Source organism: Pantherophis guttatus, chromosome 5 (assembly GCF_059756535.1).
Source record: "Pantherophis guttatus breed Tessera chromosome 5, ASM5975653v1, whole genome shotgun sequence".
In the NCBI taxonomy this organism is placed as follows: domain Eukaryota; kingdom Metazoa; phylum Chordata; class Lepidosauria; order Squamata; family Colubridae; genus Pantherophis; species Pantherophis guttatus.
This window is the reverse complement of record NC_142067.1, coordinates 72336140-72360771: the sequence shown is the minus strand read 5'-3', so window position 1 is coordinate 72360771 and position 24632 is coordinate 72336140.

Sequence of the window (24632 nt, the reverse complement as noted above, 5' to 3'; positions counted from 1 at the left end):
ATTAGGCCGAGGGAGACCACTGTTCCTCAGATGGCTGGCTGTGAGTCCCTCCTTGTGAAGTGGGGTCATGGGGTTCAGATGGGTTTGCTGATCACATACCTGGCTCCCTGCCACGTGGCAGCAGCCCTGCCCAAGCTACTCAACATTATCACCGCGGTGGCGGTTGATACCCCCAGACTTATGGTCATGGGGGATTTTAACCTGTAGTCCGTGGGTGAGGCGTCTGAGGTGGCTCGGGAGTTCATGGCTTCCATGACGGCCATAGACCTGACCCAGCTAATTCATGGCCCTACGCACATGGGGGGAAACACACTGGACTTGTTTTTTGTCTCTGGACAGTGGCTGAGTGATAGGGGATATAGTCATCAAGCCCTTGTCATGGTCGGATCACTCTCTCCTTCGCCTTGACCTTCGAACCACGGCACCCCGCCGCAGGGAGGTGGAACCGATAAGATGGTACCACCCCAGGTGCCTGATGGAACCTGACAGATTCCAGATGGAGTTTGGACCAATCCCTGAGGTTCTGGCTCACGCCTCGACTGGAGACCTAGTGGCCACCTGGGACAGGGCAGCCGCTGGAGCTCTGGATCAAGTCGTGCCTTTGCGGCCTCTGACCTGGTGCCAATCTCACCTGGCTCCTTGGTTCACCGAGGAGCTGAGGGAGATGAAGCACCGGAAAAGATGCCTAGAGAGTAGTTGGAGAGCCAGTCTTTCTGAATCTGACCGGACACTGGTAAGATCTCATATTAAGAATTACCTAGTGGTGATAAAAATGTACTCATTTTGCTGCTATTATTGCGTCACCAGATAATCGCCCGGCCGCCCTGTTTAGGGTGACCCGCTCCCTGCTCCACCAGGAAGCGCGGGAGGACCCCTTGGAGGGAAGAGCCGAGGATTTTGTTCAGTATCTGTATGACAAAATCACTCAGATTCGGGAAGATCTAGACTCCGACTGGGTAGATCCAGCGAGAGTGACAGAGGCAGGTCTTGAGAATGTTATCTGGGATGAGTTTGATCCTGTGACCCCAGTTGACATGGACAGGATTCTGGGTAGATTGAACGCGACCACATGTTTGTTGGACCCGTATCCCTTCTGGTTAGTGCTGGCTCTCCGGGAGGTGACGTGAGGCTGGCTCCAGGGGATTATAAATGCTTCATTGGGCGAGGGTGTCTTCCCTGCCGCCCTGAAGGAGGCGGTGGTGAGGCCTCTCCTTAAAAAGCCTTCCCTGGACCCGGCAGTATTGGCTAATTATCGTCCAGTCTCCAACCTTTGCTTTGTGGCGAAAGTTGTTGAGAGTGTAGTTGCGCGACAGCTTCCCCAGTACCTGGATGAAACGACGTATCTGGATCTGTTCCAGTCGGGCTTCAGGCCTGGGTACAGCACGGAAACGGCATTGGTCGTGTTGGTTGATGATCTCTGGAGGGCTCGGGACAGAGGTTGCTCCTCTGTCCTGGTCCTGTTAGATCTCTCAGCGGCTTTTTTTTTTTATTTTTATTTTTTATTTTTAAACAAAACTTAAAACATAAAACAATTATCATCCATTACAATTACAGAAAGTGTATTGATCGGTTACAAATCTTTTGTGCGTAATCCTCTATCCAACATTTTCTTATTTAACAGTTTATTACATTTGGTGTTGGTGATCACCTTTAAAGCGCTCCATGGCTTAGGGCCAGGGTACTTACAGGACCGCCTTCTGCCACCAATAGCCTCCCACCGGCCAGTTCGCTCCCACAGAGAGGGCCTCCTCAGGGTGCCGTCGGCCAGACAATGCCGGCTGACGACCCCCAGGAGGAGAGCCTTCTCTGTGGTGGCACCTACCCTATGGAACAATCTACCCCCAGAGATACGAGTGATCTCCGACCTTCGGATTTTTCGACGGGCCCTAAAAACTCATTTTTTCCAGTTAGCCGGTCTGTCTTGATTTTAGGGTTAGTTTTAAAATTTTAATATTGATTTTAATTGACAAGTTTTAAATTATGGGCCAAATTTATAAATTATTTTAATTTTATTTTTAACTGTGATGTTTTGTATAGATGTTTTTATCTTGGCTGTTCACCGCCCTGAGTCCGAAAGGAGAAGGGCGGTATAGAAATTTGAATAAAGTAAAGTAAAGTACATTATTATTCTCATTTACCAATTATTTAACAGTAAATTGTCCTCTATAAGGGAAAAAAAAAACACCCCTTTATATATTTTATTATCTTATCCGTTTCATATTTTATATTTCATTTCCATTCTTTCCTGTCTAACCATTGATAAAATAAATCCCATATCAAATAATATTGTTTAACTTCTTGTTCCCTAATTTCAAATGTCAATTTACTCATTTCAGCACACTCCAAAATTTTCTTGATAATGTCGTCATCCGTGGGTATCTTCTCACCTTTCCAATTTCTAGCAAATACAATTCTAGCCGCCGTTAAAACATTCACAATTAAATATCTGATTTCTCTATTGTATATTTCTGGTAAAATCCCCAATAAAAATGTCTCTGGTTTAAAGTCAATATGTTTCTTTGTCATTTTTTCCAGCCATTTGTGGATTTTAGTCCAATATCTTTTAGCTTCTGCACATGTCCACCACATATGGTAATATGAGCCCAGAGTCTGATGACACTTCCAACATTTCTCCGATTTATTCTTGTACATTCTGGCTATTCTTGCCGGGGGTAAATGCCACCTGTAAAACATCTTATACAAATTTTCCTTATATGCTGTTGACATTGTCATTTTATAATTCTGCAACCATAATTTTTCCCATTTCCCTAAGTCAATCCCATGACCCACATTTTTCCCCCATGCAATCATTGTTTCTTTAACTTGTTCTTCTGCCAATTTTACTTCTAATAAATGACTGTACAGTTTTCTAATTACATGGTCATCAGAACCTGTTAAGATTTTATCTAAATTTGTCAAGTTACTATAAAAACCCTCCTTTTTAGAATCTTCATCATATCTAGACTGTATTTGCATATATGAAAACCAATCCATTTCAAGCTCTTGTTCTTCTAGTTCTTGCTTTGACTTAAGTTCACCCTTTTCATTTAATAATTCACCATATCTAACAATTTGTTCCTTCCTAAATGTTATTGAGTGTGAGACTGCTTCAATAGGTGATAACCAGACTGGAATTTTTAAATAGTAACATTGTTTGATCTTCTCCCAGTTTAATAACAAAGACTCTCGTATCATATGTCTTCTGAAATAACCCTGTACTTTTGTACTTTTATACCACATAAAAGCGTGCCAACCCAACAATAAATCATGTCCTTCTAAAGTCAACAATCTAATATTCCTTAGTGTTATCCATTCTTTAATCCACATCAAGTTACAAGCTTGATAATACAATTCCCAATCCGGCAAACCAAAACCTCCTCTTGATCTGACATCTTGCATCAAATTTAGTTTTATCCTTGCTTTTTTGCCCTGCCATATATATTTTAACACCATTTTATTTAAATCTTCAAAATATTTTTTTCCCAACTTAATTGGAATTGTCTGAAATAAGTATAAAAGTCTGGGCAGTATATTCATTTTAATAGTTGATATTCTCCCTATCAATGATAGCTGCAAATTCTCCCATTTTGTTAGATCTGTCGCTATCTGTTGTTTAAGCTTATCATAATTATTCTCCTTAAGAGTATCACATCTTGCTGTCAAATGTATTCCCAAATATTTAACCTTATTCGTGACCTGCAACCTTGATACTTCCGCCAATTCTTCTTTCTCTTTTTTTAACATATTTTTTGTCAACATCTTTGTTTTGTCTTTATTTATTTTCAAACCAGCCACTTTCCCAAAATCTCCTATTTTATCTATCAATTTTTTTACAGATTGAAGTGGTTCTTCCAAGATAAACACCAGGTCATCAGCAAATGCTTGCAATTTATATTCTTGATTTTGAATTTTCATTCCTTTTATTCCTTTTTCTTCTCTGATATTTCTGTTTAGTACTTCTAATGTTAACACAAACAACAATGGTGACAATGGACAACCTTGTCTCATTCCTTTTTGTATTTCAATAAATTCTGTCGACTTCCGGTTGGCACCACAGGCTTAGTGGATGGTCTTTTTAGACCGCCAGCCCTGCGTCTTCGTAAAAGCCGCTTTGACAGCGCAAACTGGCTGTCTGGCGGCTGAAAAACCTCCCCTTCGGGAAAAGAAGGAGAGGAGAGCCAGTGGGCGAGAGTAGAGCTCCCCGAAAGCCCTCTGGAATATTTCCAGAGGCTTGGAGGGTGAGAACTCCCCAGCCAACCCGCCAAGAAGCTCCAAAGCCAGGACGACTCTGCGAAAGCAGAGCAAGAAGCCGCGATCCGATCCTGCTTTCAAAAGTGAGTCTGATTGATTACAAGCGCAGGCAGAGCGGAAACAGGAGAACAAGCTTTAAAAGTACAGAGCTTAACGCCGGAGTTACTTTGTTTCAAACTGAATTTCATTGAGCTGGAAGCTGAAGACGGCATCTTTGTTATGGTTTTGAAAGTGAAAGCCAGAAACGAAAGTGCTTATTGAGAACTTTGCACTGGGAGAGTGGATTAGCTGCTTATTAACTGCTGGGAAGTGAGAGCTTGTGGAGAAAAAAAAAAACCTATCCTGCCTGATAAATTAGAGACTATAAATTACAAACATTTTAAAGTTGTTTAAGAGACTTTGTGGCTTTGGGAAAAAAAAGATCTCTTTAAAAGGGGGAAAAATGGCTTCTAAACAAGTGAAACCAGGAGTTATTAAAGGAGGGGGAGGTTCTCCAGTTGTGTCAGTGGTGACACAGAAAGCACAACTTCTGGCTGATTCACAGAGTCAGAGTCAGAGTCAGGAGGCTGCACTTAATGATTTTAAAGAATTTATGAAAGAAGCCATGAATAATCAAGCAACAGCAATGAAAGAAGCTATGAATAATCAAGCTACAGCAATGAATAATTTAACACTACTTGTGGAAGGGAAATTGAAGAAAGTTGAGGAGAATATAAGATCAATTAAAGAAGTGGTTGCAGAAAAACACGATGAAATAAGAGATGATATTGTTTATGCTGTATCAGGATTGTCAAACCTTGTTATCCAGCTTGATGGGAAAGTGGAAGAAATTAACGAAGCCAATTTAAATTTGGAAAGCAAAATGGGAGATGTAATGACCAAAACAGAGAAAGTGGATGATGAATTGGTAATGTTACAATACAGATCTATGGAATTTGCTTTGAGATTGAGAGGCCTGAAAAAAAATAGTAAAGAAAATTTAAAAGACATTTGTGCTGATGCTATTGCAGAGATAATTAAAGAAAGACCAGAAGATGTGGCAAGCCAAATTGATAAAATCTACAGGGTTAATTCCTGGCTGGCAAGACAAAGACAGCTGCCAAGAGATGTGGTGATTTATTTTACAACCAGGAAGACAAGAAATGATATTTTACAAGCTTCCTACAAGAATAAAGTTCAGGTGGCTGGGCAAGAGGTGGTGGTTTTGAAAGAGATTCCTCCAAAGATGCTGAGAAGTAGGAAAGACTTTGGCTTTTTGGTAAATGAGCTGAGAAATCAACAAATGACATACAGATGGGACGTTCCAACTGGTCTAATAGTGACTTATAATGGAGAAAGATACCGGTTAAACACAGTCTGGAAGGCAAAAGACTTTTATGTAAATGTTTTAAAGGCTGGATACCCACCCTCACCGGGGGGGGGGAGAGAAAAAAATGGAAATGTTACAACAAGAAAAAGATGGAAAACAGATACAAACTTATGCTGAAGTTGCAGCTGGAGGAATTATCATGGAAAAAGATTTGGATCTTGGGGGTTTGCCCCCAACTTTGGAACCACCTAAGAAGGGAGAGCCGAAAGCACAACGACTGACCCGATCAACTTATAAACTTCAAGAACAACAATCAAAAAGGCAACAATCTCAAGATTTATCTCAAGAAGTTCAAAAAACAGAAGCAGGGAGGGGGGCTAGGCCGAAGAGTAAAGTGGAGGAGGAGCTTCAGCTGATGCTCATACAGCTTCGAAAGGCTAAAGTTGGCAACTAAATTCCTATCTTGGAATGTCAATTGCCTAAATTCACCACAAAAAAGAAAGAAAGTAATTCACTGCTTGAAACAATTTAACAATGATGTTATTTGCTTGCAAGAAACGCATATTAGATTATTAGACCAAAAATATTTGATAAAATCAAGATTAGGTACACATTTTGTGGCATCAGCACCAGAGAAGAAAAATGGGCTAGTCATATATGTAAGGAAAGGATTATCAGCTAATTTAATTGAGGCAGATGATCAAGGAAGATATATTGCAATTGAATTATTAACACAGACTGGAAAAATGCTTTTAATTGGAATATATGCCCCTAATCAGCAAGACAAGTTTTATAAATTTTTACATACTAAAATAATACAATGGGACTATAAATTTTTTATATTAATGGGTGACTGGAATTGAGTAATAGACACACAGAAAGATAAAAAAAGCTTATCAAAGATCTCAACACGTGCAAAATTACCTAAATCGTTTTTTGATATGATGGAAGATATAGAACTGAGAGATATTTGGAGAGATCGTAATGTGGAGGAAAGAGACTTTATTTTTTTTTTCTGATAGACATCAATTCTTCTCCAGGATTGATTTTATACTAACCACAAATGATTTTATTTCCAGGGTGAAGAAGACAAAGATATGTCCAAGAACTTTAACTGATCACAGTCCGGTTTGGGTGGAATTTGAACAGGAGAGGGGAGAAAGGAGGTCTTGGAGGTTAAATGAAAATTTATTTGTGTTATGTATGTATCTATTTTGTGCGGGAAATTCAAATGCACTGTGAATTGTGATTGGTTAACGGTTGCCCCTGAAAAGTATATAAAGAGGGCTGTTGCCTGTATTCCTTTGCTGAAGTCTCACCCTGAATTAAAGAGCTGTTGTCACTAGCCTGCTTGTGCCTCTCATTATTCCTGCGCTACAGCATTGGTGACAAAAGTGGGATGGAGGCCACAAGAAACAAATCAAAAGAGCTCTGAGTTTCACCCAGGGTGACGAGCGAACTCGGAGACATGGCAATGTATGCCTATGTTCCGCCAAAACCCTTCGACCCGACCCGAGAAAAGTGGGGATCGTATCTGACCAGGTTCGAGTGTTCCCTGGAAGCAAGCGAGATGCAAGGGCTCTCCACGAACCGAAAAAGAGCCCTATTCTTGAGCCATTGCGGCCCCGATGTATTCGAGATGGCCGAGTCCCTCTGCGAGCCAACCCCAGTCCAGATGGTCCCCTGGGACGTCCTTCAAGCAAACCTGAGAGCCCACTACGCTCCAGTTCCTTCGAAATTTGTACAGTGCTACGAGCTCCGGCAACGTGTATAAAGAGAAGGAGAACCGGTCAGCACATATGTGGCTGCCCTTCGAAAAGCCGCAATGCATTGCAACTACCGGGATCTAGATGATGCGCTACTCGAGCAATTGATTTGTGGCATTAGAGACACTCGTTTGCAGAGGTGCCTTCTGGCAAAGCCAGATCTAACGTTAGCCGGCGTGCTCAACAAAGCCAGAGCACACGAAGCATCCACGAAGGCTTCTGAAGCATTACAACGGCCACTGCCAAGCAAAGATGGTCCAAAACCAGCCCCCGTTCACAGAGAGGAGGCGCAAACCAGCATGGAGGAAGAGTCAGACGAGGACGTCTTCCACATGGAAAAAGAAAAAAGCGAGCAAAGCCGCTGCCACGAGAACTGTCCTAGCTGTGGCGGAGATCATGAGAGACAATCCTGCAAATACAGAGACGCCATTTGCAGGCGCTGTGAGAAGAAGGGCCACCTAGATAGAGTCTGTAGAGCTCAATTTCCGCGTAGTCGCAAGCCACGTGACTACCGCGACCAACCAGAACCGGCACGTTCAAAACAGATAACCAGAGATGACGGCACGAGAAAACGGCACGAGATTCAAAAACGAGAAACCTTCAGCACGAGAATCGGCCAAGCCAGCACGGCTGACAAAGAGAAGGTCTACACGAAAGTAGAAATCGAAGGGAAACCATGCGAAATGGAAATCGACACCGGGTCTACCCTGTCCATCATGTCCTGGACTACACTCAAAACGCTCCTGCCAAGGATCCAGAAAACCCAGCTGTCACGACAAAGAGTTCGTCTCCTCGACTACCAAGGAAACCGAGTTCCTGTGGAAGGCGTGGGCACGTTCCGGGTGACCTACGGCGAGTTCCAGAAAGAGCTTCCCCTGACCATCATCAGCAAGCCGCTACCAAGTCTCTTGGGCCTAGTGTGGTTCCGAGCCCTCGGCATGGGCTTCATGGGCATCCACAGCATCGGTGGGCCTTCACTCAAATAAAACCTCCTTCACGAATTTCGGGACGTTTTTGAGGAGACACTAGGCAAGTACGTGGGGACCCCTATCTCTTTTAATTTAGACCCCAACGTGTCCCAAATCAGACTAAAAGCAAGACGGGTTCCATTTGCTTTAAAGCCCAAAATTGACGCTGAGCTCGACAAGCTAATAAGACAGGGGGTGCTAGTTCCCGTAGATCACGCTAAGTGGGAAACCCCAATAGTCATGCCAGTAAAATCAGACGGATCAATTAGAATCTGCACTGACTATAAATGTACAATCAACAAGAGCGCCTATCCCGTTCCGATCATCCACCATCTACTACACTCCCTGGGCCCTGGCAAGCTATTCGCCAAATTAGACCTTGCGCAGGCGTACCAGCAGCTGCCAGTAGATGACGCTACGGCAGAATCACAGACCATAGTAACTCACAGAGGTGCATTTAAATGCACTAGACTACAGTTTGGGGTTAGCATTGCCCCAGGGCTCTTCCAGAGCATCATGGAGCGCCTTCTACAAGGTCTCCCGGGAGTCGTCCCCTATTTCGACGACATCTTCATTAGTGGCCAAAACGAGGCGCAGCTTCAGGATAGGGTTAGACAAGTCCTAACCAGGTTCTGAGAAGCAGGGCTTAATCTTAAAAAGTCCAAATGTAAAATAGCAGTACCCTCCGTAGAATTCTTGGGCTACCGAATTGACGGAACGGGCATTCACCCCACGGAAAGCAAAGTAAGGGCCATCCAGAATGCGCCCACACCCAAACCGAAGCCTGAACTGCAGGCTTTCTTGGGACTTCTTAATTTCTACACCATGTTTTTAAGAGATAAAGCCACCATTGCAGAGCCACTGCATAGACTGTTAGGAAAAAACATCCCCTGGGTGTGGGGCAAATCAGAAGCAGCTGCATTTAGGGCAGTTAAAAAACTTTTGTCCGAGGACAGCTTCTTAATACAATACAACTCAGAACTGCCTCTAGTACTCGTGTGCGACGCGTCCCCTTTTTGTGTGGGTGCTGTATTGAGCCATACACTACCGAATGGGTTAGAGGCGCCCATTGCATATTACTCTCGCACTTTGTCTAGTGCTGAAAGAAATTACAGCCAGTTGGACAGGGAGGCATTAGCGGCTGTAGCTGGGGGTCAAAAAATTTCACGAGTATTTGTTTGGCCGGACTTTTGAACTTATCACGGACCATCAGCCTCTTTTGGGACTTTTGGCTGGTGACAAGCCGACCCTGGCTGCTCTCTCCCCCCAGATGACCAGATGGTCCATTTTCCTGGCTGCCTATTCATACAGACTGCTCCACCGACCAGGCCGAACCCTGGGCCATGCTGACGCCCTCAGCCAATGCCCCTTGCCCGAGATATTAGAGAACCCGACTCCGGAAGCCCCGGTGCTACTGATTGATGTTGTGTCCCTGGGCCCCATTTCTTCTAGCGAAGTAGTGAAGGCTTCTGCCAAAGACTCTGTATTACGCACTGTAATGGGCTGGATAATGCGGGGTTGGCCTACCAAGGTGGACAGTGGGGATTTTCAATTGTATTTCAATAAGAAAAATGAACTGTCAATGTTGGGGGGTTGCTTGCTGTGGGGAGACAGGGTGGTCATTCCTTCTCGGTTAAGGCATAGAGTTTTGGAAATGCTACATGAAGGACACCCTGGTATTGTTCGAATGAAAAGCCTAGCTCGAAGCTATGTGTGGTGGCCACATCTCAACCAAGACGTCACTGAGTGGGTGGGGAAGTGCAGGCCCTGCCAAGAGTCCCACCTGGATCCCCCTGTAGCTCCCGTTAGAGAATGGGAAAAACCAAAGGGACCATGGAGGAGGATCCATATCGATTTTGCAGGCCCGTTCCACGGCCAAAATTTCCTCATAATTGTAGATGCCTTTTCAAAGTGGCTAGAAATCGCTTTGATGCCCTCGACAACTTCTGAGGCCGTTATTAAAGTCCTCAGGAAACTTTTTGCAACTCATGGATTGCCAGACACCTTGGTTTCGGATAATGGGCCCCAATTCACAGCAACCCAATTCGAGGGCTATCTGGCCGAGTTAGGCATAGGACACGCATTATCTGCTCCTTTTCATCCGGCTTCGAATGGCTTTGTAGAGAGATTTGTATGAATGGCCAAGGAAGCACTGTCCCGGCTCGATGCAGGAAATTGGCAAGCTAGGATTGATCAATTCTTAGCTATACAACATGCAACCCCATGCACTTCCATGGGGCGCAGCCCAGCCGAGCTCTTAATGGGCCATAAGCTCAGGTGCATTCTCGATCCCTTACACCCAAACTACTCGACAGATAATTACAAGGGGGAAGAGGGAGGATTAAGACAATTCCAAATTGGAACCCCAGTATTCGGGTATTCGCTAGAAACTATACCAACGGCCCACTGTGGATCGAGGGAATTATCGTAGGAATCATCAGTCCAAAATCATACACGGTAGATGTTGGGCATGGTAAAATTTGGAGAAGGCACATAGACCAATTGCGTAAACGTTTGCACTATGAAGCCTGTGAAAACCCCAACACAGTAAATCCTAACTCTCAAGCCCAAGCAAGCCGGAATACTTATCGGGCAAGCCTGAGTTCCAGCGCCGCCCCAGCGAGTCGACACTCCCAGCCGGGGATAACCACGTCTCTGGAGAAATCCAGGAGGTTCCATTGGCGGAGCCAGGAGAGACGGGAGGTCCCTCTGACCGGCTTGACGCCTCTTCAGCAACTGAACTGCACAGGTCAACCAGAGTAAAGACACGCCCTGGTCACCTGTGTGATTTTGTATGTAAGTAGATAGGATAAGTGCCTTCTGGGAGTGGAGGGTGTTATGTATGTATCTATTTTGTGCGGGAAATTCAAATGCACTGTGAATTGTGATTGGTTAACGGTTGCCCCTGAAAAGTATATAAAGAGGGCTGTTGCCTGTATTCCTTTGCTGAAGTCTCACCCTGAATTAAAGAGCTGTTGTCACTAGCCTGCTTGTGCCTCTCGTTATTCCCACACTACAACAATTTAGATATGAAGAAAATGTGAAAGAGCTTAAAAAACAAATGAAAGAATTTTTTGTTATTAATATGAATAAGGGTACTTCTATGGAAATGGTCTGGGATGCTAGTAAGGCTTATATGAGGGGTATGTTAATACATATGAATAATAAATATAGACTAAAACAACAAAAGAAGCGGAGAGAGATAGAGGAAGAAATAAAAAAGAAAGAACAATCACTTATACTTAATCCAGGAGACAAGAAAGTAAAAGAAACAATAGATATACTACGAGGGCAATTTAATACGTTAATGGCTGATCAGGTGGCAACTAGCTTACAATATGCTAAACATAATACATTTTGTAATGCCAATAAACCAGGTAGGTGGTTGGCCTACATGTTGAGGAAAAAACAGAAATCACGAGTCATTGGTAAGATAGAATTTAGAGGTAAGCAAGTTTACCAACAGAATATGATCAAAAAGGCTTTTTTAGAATTTTATACAAAGTTATATGCTAGTGACTCAATACAAGATATAGATATAGATAGACACTTAAAGGAAGGGAATATTCCTGAATTAACGTTGGAACAGAGGGAAAGATTGAATCAACCAATAACTTCTGAGGAGATTACTGATGCAATTAAGCAATTAAAAATAGGGAAAGCTCCAGGAACAGATGGATTAACAGCTGTTTATTATAAAAATTTACAGCTTGAAATGGTAGAACCACTTAGAGTTCTATTTTGTAAAATTCAATTAGGGGGAGGAGTTCCACCCTCTTGGAGAACAGCTTTTGTTTCACTGATCCCGAAGGAAGATCAAAATTGTACTAAACCTGAAAATTTTAGGCCAATTTCACTTTTGAACATGGATTATAAAATTTTTGCTAAGATATTAGTGAATAGACTAATGCCAGTTATGCATCAAACAATTCATAATGATCAATCAGGCTTTATAAAAGGGAGGCAATGAAATATAATGTTAGACAAATTATAAACTTATTGGAATATTTGGAAAAAAACAACCAGGTCCCTGCAGCGTTCATATTTTTGGATGCAGAGAAAGCATTTGATTGATTGAATTGGCAATTTCTGTTTAAGATAATAGAAAAAATGCATTTTGGAGAGTATTTTATACATTCAATTAGAGCAATATACCAGGAACAAACAGCACAAATAATAGTTAATGGAGGTTTAACAGATGTGTTTAAAATTGAGAAAGGTACTAGGCAGGGTTGTCCCTTGTCGCCATTGTTGTTTATTTTAACTTTAGAAGTTTTGTTGAATAAGTTACGTGACTCTGATAAAATAAAAGGAATTGTAATTAGACAGCAGGATTATAGATTAAGAGCGTTTGCAGATGACCTGGTTGTTACTTTATCTCAACCTATAGAAGCGGCTCCACATATGTTGGACATAATAGGCCATTATGGTAAGGTATCTGGATTTAAAGTAAATCTACATAAGACAAAGATGATAACTAAAAATATGTCCATAACTCAAAGAGAAGATTTAGGGAGAATTTAGGGTTTGAAATAGTTAAAAAGGTTAAGTATCTAGGAGTATATATTGCAGCCTCAAACACGAAATTGTTTAAAAATAATTATGAAATTCTTTGGCAAAAAGTACAGAAAGAAATGGAAAATTGGAAAAAGTTACAACTATCATTACTGGGAAGGATAGCAGCAATAAAAATGAACGTACTACCTAGGTTTTTATTTTTGTTTCAAATGATACCAGTGCTTAAGAAAGATGGAAATTTGATGGAATGGCAGAAAGGGGTTAATACTTTTATCTGGGCTGGGAAGAAACCAAGAGTGAAACTGAAAATTATACAGGATATACATGAGAGAGGAGGTCTTAAAATGCCTAATTTAAGATTGTATTATGAAGCACCTGCTTTATCACAAATTAGGGATTGGTTTAACTTAATTGAAGAAAGAATGTTAAACATAGAAGGTTGTGATTTGTTATATGGATGGCATGCTTATCTGTTATATGAAAAAAAAGTGGATAAAGTGTTTAAGGGTCATATACTTAGAAATGCGTTGTTGAGGGTTTGGAAAAAGTATCAATATAAGCTAAATTATAAGATACCCATTTGGGCAATTCCCAGACATGCAATAGAAAATATAAGTATAGAGCAAAAAACAGAGGTGATTACTTATAAAGAGCTTCTTTTTTTGGAAAGGGGTAAATTGCAACTGAAATCTTTAGATGAATTAAAAGAAGGGATAATTTATACTTGGTTTCAGTATGGTCAGCTTCAAGCTAGATGGAGGGAGGATCAAAAATTTGGTGTTATGCAAAATGAGGAAAATCTGGTGAAACAGATTAGAGATCAAAGTCAAATGCATATTAAAAGGTTGTATAATGCATTATTGGAAATAGATTCAGAAACGGAATTGGTTAAGGATTGTATGATAAAATGGGCACAAAACTTTCAGGAACCAGTGATGATGGAAACGTGGGAAAAGATTTGGGTCAGAAATGTTAAATTTACGCAAGCACAAAATTTGAGAGAGAATTTTTATAAAATGTTTTATAGATGGCACTTAGATCCTAAAAAATTATCATATATGTACTCGAATTTGCAAGCTAAATGTTGGAGATGTGAATGTAATGATGCAACCTATTATCATATCTGGTGGACCTGTAAGAAAATCTGGATAAAAATCTGGTGGGTGATGCAGAATATTCTGAAAAGAAGGTTGAAATTTACTCCTCAATTGTTCCTATTGGGTATAACGATGGACTGTACAGTATAAGAGACTAAATTGATTTTGAACTTAATATCAGCAGCTAGGCTGTTGGTAGCGCAATATTGGAAGAAGGACTCTTTGCCTACTATTGAAGAGTGGATACTGAAAGTAACGAACTTAGCAGAAATGGCGAAAATCTCAGCGTACCTGAAGGACTATACACAAGAAAGATACATATCAGAATGGAGAAGATGGATTGATTATATTCAAAATAAGTATCAGACAAGAAAATATCAAATAGCTTATGAATGAACGTTAAGTATTAGAAGTATTATGTTATCTATAGTGGAGTTAAGGTTTCAGGTGGGGAGTTAGTTGTCTGAGGATAAGTAGGTTAATCTATTTTATGATTGTTAAATGAAATACCTTGTATTTTGCTCTGGGAAGTCTGGGGGGGGAGGGGGGGATGAGGGGAGGGAAAGGGTGGGGGGAACATGGGGGGGGGAGAAAATCTTTGTTTCTTTTTTTGTAAAACTTTTTAATAAAAAAAAAATTCTGTCAACTCTCCATTCATCATTATTTTTGCTGTTTGTTTATAATATATAGCTTCTATAGCTTGGACAAATTTCTCTCCAAAGCCCATCTGTTTCAATTGTAGTATCATAAATCGCCAATTCACATTGTCAAAGGCTTTCTGTGCATCTAAAAACATCAAAGCCATTTGCTTTTCTGGGTGCGCATCATAATATTCCAATGTATCCAAAATTATCCTCAAATTGTCTCTAATCTGCCTTTTTGGCAGAAATCCATTTTGATCCGGGTGTATAAAATTATTCAAATATCTTTTAAGTCTTTCTGCTAGTATTATAGCGAAGATCTTATAGTCTGAGTTTAGCAAGGATATTGGCCTATAGTTTTTAACTTGTTGTAGGTCGGTATCTTCTTTTAGAATAAGTGTAATATATGCTTCTAACCATGAGTTGGGTATTTCCTTCGGTAACATTACTTCATTCATAATTTCTAGTAATGGGAGACTCAGTGATTCCTGCAAAGCCTTATAATATTCCGCCGGTAATCCATCTGGACCTGGTGCTTCCCCACTTTTTTGTTTTTTAATTGCTTCTGTCAACTCCATCACTGTTATATTCCCTTCTAACATCATCTCAACATCTTTTGGAATCTGAGGTAAATTCGCCTTATGTAAATATTGTTTAATATTTTCCTCTTCTATCTTTTCTTTTTCATATAGCTTTTTATAATAGTCTTGTACAATGTTCTTCTTCTCCTCATTTCCAAATCTAATTTGTCCTTGATCATCTATTAACTGTGTTATTTTCCTTGAGTTCCTTTCTTTTTTCAATTTATATGCTAGCCATCTGCCTGGTTTATTAACATCTTCAAAATATTTCTGTTTAGCATTCCTGATTTTTTGTGCTAGCTCTTCTTTCTCTAGTAATCCCATTTTATGTTTAATCGTGTCCATTTTCATTTTAATGTCTTTTTTTTTTTGTGGGAACTTCTGCAGTTCTTTTTCCAATGTCTTATAATCATCCTCTAGAATTTTATATGCTTGCCTTTTCTTAATATTTCTTTTCCTTGTATAGTTAATAATCAGGCCTCTGGCATAAGCTTTCATGGTATCCCATCGATTCTGCAGTGATGTATCCTCTTTTCTATTTTCTTTGAAAAAAAAAAGCTAATTCTTTCTCCATGTTCTGTAGGAAATCCTTTTCTTTTAATATTGTAGTGTTTAAAGTCCATCTAGACCTTCTCCTTTGTCCTTTCCAGCTCATCATCATTGGATTATGATCTGCCCAAGTATTAGCCTCTATGGCTATTTCTTCTATGTTCAAGGTCAAGTCCATTGTCAACCATATCATATCTATTCTGGACCATGATAAATGTCTATTGGAATAAAAAGTATATTGTCTATTTTTTGCATTTCTTTCTCTCCATATATCTTTTAAATTTATTTCCTCTATCATCTTAAAAAACGATTTCGGCAAAGTTTTCCTACTTTGTTTTGTTGTCTTTTGTGTATTATAGTCCATTTTCTCATCTACTATTCCATTGAAATCTCCCATCATACAGATGTTGTCGTAGTCCAGCTCTATTAATTTCAAATATAATTTTCTATAAAAGTTTTCTTGATTGTCACTAGGAGCATATATCGCTGTTAGCAATATTTTCTTGTTGTCTGTCATTTCCACCATCAAAATTCGTCCTTCTCCATCTTCATAAATTTTTTCCGCTAATATTGTATCTTTGATATACAAAACCACTCCTCTTTTCTTACATTGTGGCAGTGAAGCAAATAATTTCCCTAGTTTAGGCTGTACCACAAGTAATTCATGCTGCTTTTTAATATGCACTCTTTTTTTTAAAATTTGATTTATATGCCGCCCTTCTCCGGAGACTCAGGGCGGCTTACAATGCGCTAAGCAATAGCCTTCATTCTTTTGTATATTTATACAAAGTCAGCTTATTGCCCCCACAAACTGGGTCCTCAATTTACCTACCTTAGAAAGGATGGAAGGCTGCGTCAACCTTGAGCCTTGGCGAGATTCGAACCTGCAGTAATTGCAGGCAGCTGTTCTTGCAGTAATTGCAGGCAGCTGTTCTTAATAACAGGGTGCTTTAGACCACTGTACTACCAAGGCTTTTCTTGTAAACAGATTATATCCATTTTCAATTTCTCCAATTTATGAAATATTTTTCTTCTTTTAGTTGCTATATTAAGTCCATTTATATTTATTGTAATTAACTTTTTCTCCCCCATGTTTATACTTTGTGTGTTGGTTTTGTTGATCTATTAGGTCTCAATTCACGTTGTTCTTTGTATTCTATAGCACCTCCTACTGCGCCTTCTAAAGCGCTCTCCTCCTTTCCCATCATCAGGAGATCCTCTTCTTGTAGTTGGAGCAGTGTCTCTTCCCTTCTTGGCTCTGCATCTTTTTCTCTTATATATTCCACAAGGAATATATGCTTTAGCTTTGTCAATTGAATCTATTTTAAATCTTTGAGTTTGCCATGTAAACACCAATCCTTCTGGTATCAGCCATCTGTAGTTCACTCCTTTCTGGAGCAATATTTTTGTCAAAAATTGATACTCTCTTCTCAGCTCTCTTTCTCTTCTCGGTATTTGCTTCAGCACCATAATTTCCTTGCCCTTGTATTGCAACACCTTCTCTTTTGCTATCTGCAATATTTGTGTTTTAATTGATTTTTTGGTAAATCTTATGTGGACTTCTCTTGGTAGTTTATTTCTCATTGCATATCTAGTATATACTCAGTATATTTTGTCAATGCCATCAAACATTTTTTCTTTAGAAATTTCTAGAACTCCTGCAAGAATTTCTATCATTTTTTCCGCCAAATTTTCTTCTTTTCCTTCCTCCACATTTTGGAATCTTAAGTAAAATTCTGATTTATCCATCTCCCCTCCTAAACCGCTTCTATCACGTTCAACTTCTTCTAATCTATAATCCATATCTCTGATTTTTTTATCTCTTTGTTCCTCTTTTTCTTCAATTTTTTTCAAGTCTGTCTTCATATTTCTTCATCATCTATTGTATATTCTCCACTTTTTCATCTGTTTTCTCTATTTTGGATTTTATATCTTGTATTCCTTGCAAAATCATCTGCATTGTTGCATCCTTTTCTTTCTCACGTTCTTTCTCTTTTTCCTGCTGAATCATTGTCTGTATTGATCATTGTCCTCCCGCTGGTGATGAAGAGGGGGTTGATCCAGCAGAACTAATAACTGCTGCTTTTTTGCTCATTTCTATAAGTAATCCAACTCGACACAGTAAGATAGTGTATCTTCAGGTTCTTCTCAACCCTAATCCGTTTTGTAGATGGCAGGAGATTACAAAAGGATAAACAGAAAAAAGCAAAAACAGAAAAGAGACCAAAAAAGGGAAAAAAGGAAAAAGAAACAATGCAAAGAAAAAAGAAGTACCCCCCCAAAAAACAACACTCTTCAGGCTCTTGTGTGCCCTAATCCAATCATCTGGGATAGCCAAAAACAAGTTCAGGTAAGAATCTCCGATCAGCAAGTAAAAAAAGAAAAAAAAAAAGAAAAAGAAAAAGGGCCAAAAGAGAAAAAGGAAAAGTTTCTTCAGACTCTTGTATGTCTTAATCCAATTGTATAACGTAGCCAAAAACAAATTCAAAAAACAATCTCCAATCAGTAAATTAAAAAGATTTTAAAAAAAAGGAATTCTTCAGGCTCTTATATGCCTTAATCCAATTAAGTAAACACTTATTGTGAAGGAATAAAAGAATAAGAGAAAAAGAAAAAAAAGGGAGAAAAAATATGTATATATCTGTTCCAATGTTTTAAAAATGAAAATATTAGTGAAGTGGAAAGGTAGAACTAGAAAGGGAAAGTCCACAACTGTGTAACATTCAGAATCTCTTTCTTGTGTACACTTAATCTAACAGCTCTCTTTTCCAGAGCCGCTGTTATTTTCTTCTTTCCAGTTTTAATCGCCTTTCAACAATGCTTTTCTCAGCAAGACACCTGTATAAACAGACTTGTAGACACTCTTTGATGTCCTTTTTAAATTTTATCTGTAAGTTAGCCAATTGACCTTGAAAAATAACACAGTTGCTACTTTTTTCCCTTTCCCCTCAGTTAAAAAACAAAACAAAAGGAAAATACAATGTTTCAATCCACTAGATGGCAATGTCTCTTATTTCTTCCACTTTCACTTCTCCTTTCAATTAGCAATAAAGCAGAAAGAATGTTAAAAAAATAAAAGTCTACCAAAAACAAAAATGACAAATCCCAAAATTAATAATCTCAGTCAACATCAAAAGTTTAATATTTAAGCAGATAAAAAAGTAAGTCTCCTTTCCAGTCTATTCCAGTCAAGTTTAAGGTAAAGCTTTCCACTAATATGCACACATAGGAATAGTTTCTATTTTAGGAAAATTAACTTAAATTCAGGCTCAATTCTGCCGCTGAATTACTTCTATATTGAATCCTAATTGCATTTGCTCTTCAGGGTGTTTTAAATAGAAAAAACTTTCACCAGATCGTAACACTTTCACTCATTCTCTTCCATTCGAGGCTGTCCCAACTTCAGCAGCTTAATGGCTGCCTCTTCAGCGCCGGAAAAAAGAACTTCTCCTGGATCAACCAGAGACTTTATGATGTCCCTGGGATCAACAGAATGTGCCCTCCTCTATCACTGTCTCAACAGGACAGTGAGATCCAATTTGGATCATCCCGCAGTGGAGATATCGGCGGTAGTTCCAGAGCCCTGAAAACTTCCCGCTGTCCCCCTCTCAGCGGCTTTTGATATCATCGACCATGGTATCATGCTGCACCAGTTGGAAGAGTTGGGGGTGGGAGGTACTACGGTGGTTCTCCTCCTTTCTCTCTGACTGGTTGCAGTCTGTGTTGACAGGGGGGCAGAGGTCAACCCCGAGGCCCCTCATATGTGGGGTGCCACAAGGATTGGTCCTCTCACCCCTTTTGTTCAACATTTATGTAAAGCCGCTGGGTGAGATCATCCGTGGTTTTGGGGTGAAGTATCATCAGTATGCTGATGACACCCAGTTGTACATCTCCACCCTGGACCACCCCAACGATGCCCTTGAAGTGATGTCCCGGTGCCTGGAGGCCATACGGATCTGGATGGGGAGAAACAGGCTTAGGCTCAAACCATCCAAGACCGAGTGGCTGTGGTTTCTGATGTCCCGATATAGTCAGCTGGTGCCATCGCTGACTATTGGGGGCGAATCATTGGCCCCCACGGAAAGGGCTCGCAACTTGGGCGTCCTCCTGGATTCACAGTTGTCTTTAGAAGAGCACTTGAAGGCTGTGACCAGGAGGATTTTTCATCAGGTTCGCCTGATCTGCCAGTTGCGTCCCTTTCTAGATCGGGACTCCCTACGCACAGTCACTCATGCCCTTGTCACCTCTCGTCTGGACTATTGTAACGCTCTCTACATGGGGCTCCCCTTGAGGAGCACTCGGAGGCTCCAACTGGTGCAGAGTGCGGCCACGCGGGTGGTTATGGGAACGACGTGGCGTTCCCATGTAACACCTCTCCTGCGCAAGATGCACTGGCTCCCGGTGGTCTTCCAGGTGCACTTCAAGGTTTTGGTTATCACCTTTAGAGCACTTCATGGCTTAGGACCTGGTTATCTACGGGACCGCCTGCTACCAACAATAGCCTCCCACCGGCCAGTACGCTCCCATAGAGAGGGGCTCCTCCGGGTGCCACCAGCCAAACAATGTTGACTGGTGGCCCCTAGGGGGAGAGCTTCTCTGTGGGGGCACCTACAATCTGGAACGAGCTCCCCCCGGAGATACGGGGGATCCCGGATCTGCGCACCTTCCATCGCGCGCTCAAGACTTTCTTATTTCATCAAGCTGGCCTGGCCTAAATCTTCTCCCCTTTTAAATGTAAATTTTAATTTCTTTTTAAATTATTGGGTATTTTAAATTTGTCTCAGCCAAATTATTTAATTCGTTTTTATTCTATTTCAAATTTTTGTATTTATGTGTTTTATTCTGTGGCTGTTCACCATCCTGAGTCCTTCGAGAGTAGGGCGGTATATAAATCCAATAAAATAAATAAATAAATAAATAAATAAATAAATAAATAAATAAATAAATAAATAAATAAATAAATAAATGGAATATATTATTCAGATGGCTGCTGCCAGAAGTGATGCTAATCACCTGGCAGGGGAGAAAAATAAAAATAGATAGCCTGAGTACAGCACAAGACTTCCTCGACCAGCTGAGAGGAACGGAGGAAGAACAAAGTAGTAAAGAAGAATTAGAAGCAACAGCATTAGAAGAGGAAACCACACACCAACGGAAAACCAAGGAAGGACCCTTGGAGGAGAAGAGGACAGAAGAAAAGGAAGACAAAGAGGCCAAAGGGAAAAAAACAAGACAACTAAGAGCCGTACGAGCGAACAGAAACTAAAACCGGATGAGAAAAGCAGGAATGAACTAATATCAGTAAATGTGAATGGACTAAACAATTATAAAAAGAGAAAACTAACACTTACAAAATTAGCAAAACAAAACGCAGATATAATTTGTCTACAGGAGGTGCACATAAAAAAAAGAAGAGGGCAAATGTTTAGAGTACAAAAAAATTGGAAAAATGTTTACCTCATTACAGAGAAAAAAAGAGGGGGGTGTCAAATCTATGTCAAAAAAGGAATTGAAGCTGAGCAAAACTATAATGATACAAAGGGAAGAACCCTAATGATCGAGGTTAAGAGAGGGAACTCCAAAATACTATTAGTAGGCTTATATGTTCCAAACAAAAAACAGGGGGATTACTTCAAAAAACTTCATGAGCAATTAGGAAAAATGGACTATAATGAAATTTGTATAATAGGTGATTTTAATGGAATATTAGACCCAGATAAGGATTATAAAAGCAATAAAATTAATAAAAACAAAAGGGCAAAATTACCGAGAGCCTTTTTTGATTTAGTGGATGAATTAAATTTAATTGATATATGGCAGACTCTACATCCAAATAATAGACAGTATACATTTTATTCTAATCCTCAAAAGTCATGGTCTAGAATCGACATGGCATGGGTCAGCAGGAATCTTGTATTAGAAATAGGAACGACAGAAATTAGCCTGAACACATGGGCAGATCATAACCCCTTAGAAGTAAAGTGGAAGAGTGCACAGAGGAAGAAACAACAGAGATGGAGGTTCAATGTGAAATTGTTGAGAGATAAAGAATGTGTAGACAAACTTAAAGAAGAATTAAAGTTCTTCTTCAGAGAAAATGAAAACCAAGAAACCCCTCGTGCAATAGTATGGGATGCAATGAAGGCCTATCTGAGAGGGGTTGTGATATCATATAGTGCATATAAAAATAAAGAAAAAAGAAAGGTTCTGGAAGATTACCTAAATCACTTAGGAGAAGCTGAAAGGAAACTCCAAGAAAACCCGGGAGATAAAATAGCAAAAGAAAGTTGGCAGATGTGGAGGCACAAATTGAATATCATAGACCAAGAAGATCTGGCACATAAAGTAAAAAGAACAAAACAATACTATTTTCAGGTTTCGATGTCATCTCAAATAAATTGCACTCCCAAACAATTAATCTTTGCTGAAGTATTCCATTTATTGAGTATGACAGATCTGGCCCCGACTTAGTCATAGCCAATACTAACCCTCTGACCCCCAAACCCTTCCCTTTCCATCCCCCAATTCTCATCTTCTCATTGGCCATCTTCCAAGTCAGTCTCCTCAGCTTCTGACTTCACCCCATAGGAATGTTCCCCCCCCCACCACCACCACCATCCCATCTCCTAGGAGATATTATCTACAAAGAAATAAGTAGGTGAAAAGTCAAGCCTCGTCTTTCTATGGCAGCATCAGAATGCTGACAACTATTTTGAGAATGCCAACAAGTCGGGTAGATGGCTGGCCTATAAATTAAAAAAGGAAAATGAAAAAGGGACAATTCATATATTAGAAGACTCTAAGGGTAATTTGTTAAACAAAGAAGAGGACAAATTAGAGATAGCTAAGGAATATTATGAAGCCTTATATAAAGAAGAGGAAATCCCAGAAGAAAAATAGAGCAATATTTGGCAAGCAAAGAGCTTCCACGGATAACAGAGGAAGAAAGGGAAATGCTCAATGGAAAGATAACAGTTGAAGAATTAAAAACAGCGCTCTCTAAACTCAAAAACAACAAATCGCCAGGCCTGGACGGATTCCCAGGAGAAATATATAAAAACTTAGAAGAAATATTACAACCAAAATTAGTGGAAATTTATAATGAGGCACTGATGGGCTCCAAAATTCCAGATTCGTGGAGGGAAGCACATGTCACACTACTGCCGAAAGAAGGTGCCGATCTAAAACAAATTCAAAATTACAGACCAATCTCTCTCCTAAACACCGACTACAAATTATTCATGAGTATAATGGCAGAAAGAACTAAAAAAATATTGAACACTTGGATACATAAGGATCAAAATGGATTCCTCCTGGGGAGGCAAATTAGGGATAATCTGAGAGTTGTGTTGGATATCTTAGAATATTATGAAGAACACCCAGGAAAGCAGATGGCCTTAGTTTTTGTAGATGCCCAGAAGGCATTTGACAATTTAAATTGGACCTTTATGATTAAACAAATTAAGATAATGGGATTTGGAACAAATTTTGAAAAGATGATAAAAACTATTTACGACAACCAAAGGGCGAGCATTTTATTAAATGGAGATAGGACCAAAACATTCCAGATCAGGAAGGGGGTAAGACAAGGATGCCCCCTATCACCATTATTATTTATTTTGGCCTTAGAAGTTCTGCTACAGAGAATCAGAAACAATGAGGAAATTAAAGGGTTAACGATTAGGAAAGAGGTATATAAAATGCAAGCATTTGCGGATGATGTGGCCTTGATTTTGGAAGACCCATTAGAATCCGGACAAAATTTTTTAGAGGAATTGGGCAAATACAGAGAAGTAGCAGGATTCAAATTGAATAAAATCAAAACCAAAATATTAACTAAGAATGTAAATAAGGTACAGAAGAAAGAGATAGAAAAAAATTGGGATTACAGGTTGTTAAAAAAATAAAGTATCTAGGAATCTGGATAACTTCAAGGTGTTCATCTCTAAAGGAAGATAATTATATATCCCCTTAACTAAGAAAATAAAACAAAATCTGGACAAATGGAAGAAAATACAATTGTCGCTCCTAGGTAAAATAGCTTCGATTAAGATGAACATCCTTCCAAAATTACTATACTTGTATCAAACTATACCTGTAAATTTGGATAAGAAATTCTTTTCAGAACTTAACAAAAACATTAGGAAATTTGTATTGGGGGGTGGGGAGACCAAGGATCTCATTTAAAATCTTTCAAGGGAAAAGGAATTTAGGAGGATTTGAACTCCCCGAGTTGGAAAAATACTACAGTGGGCCACTCTGGAAAATAAAAGGATTCTAACTCTGGAAGGTCACGACTTACAGAGAGGGTGGCAAGCATACCTATGGGACACAGAGAAGAAAAAGAAAATATACTTTTATAGGCATAAAATTAGGGATACTTTAATACAAACATGGACTGCAATTAGACAGCAATACTATACAAAAGTCCCAAAATGGCTCTCCACGATGGAGGCCCTGATTTATCCCAATAGATGGGGAATGGAGAAAATGTGTAGGTATAAAGACATTCTAGATGGAGGAGGAAACCTTAAATCTAACGAGGCCTTGAGAGATCAAGGTATCAATTTAGACTGGTGGACTTACTTACAAATAAAGTCTAGATACCAGAAAGACAAGGAGGAATGCGGCTTAGAACTAGGATCTAATGGGTTTGATAAGGTTTTGATGGGAACAGAAAAAAAGATATTGGCCAAACTATACAACTATCTACTAGATGAGGATAGAACAGAGGATACAATTAAAAACCAATTGGGAGCATGGGAGAAGAATATTGGACACAGCATAAATTTTAATGAGTGGGAAGAGGCATGGAATAAGAATTATAAATTGACCAGAGCAGTGACTTATAAGGAAAACCAGTATAAAATGTTACACATGTGGTATCTAGCCCCTGCTAGGCTAGCAAAGATGTATCCAAATATACACTCAAATTGTTGGAAATGCGGTCAC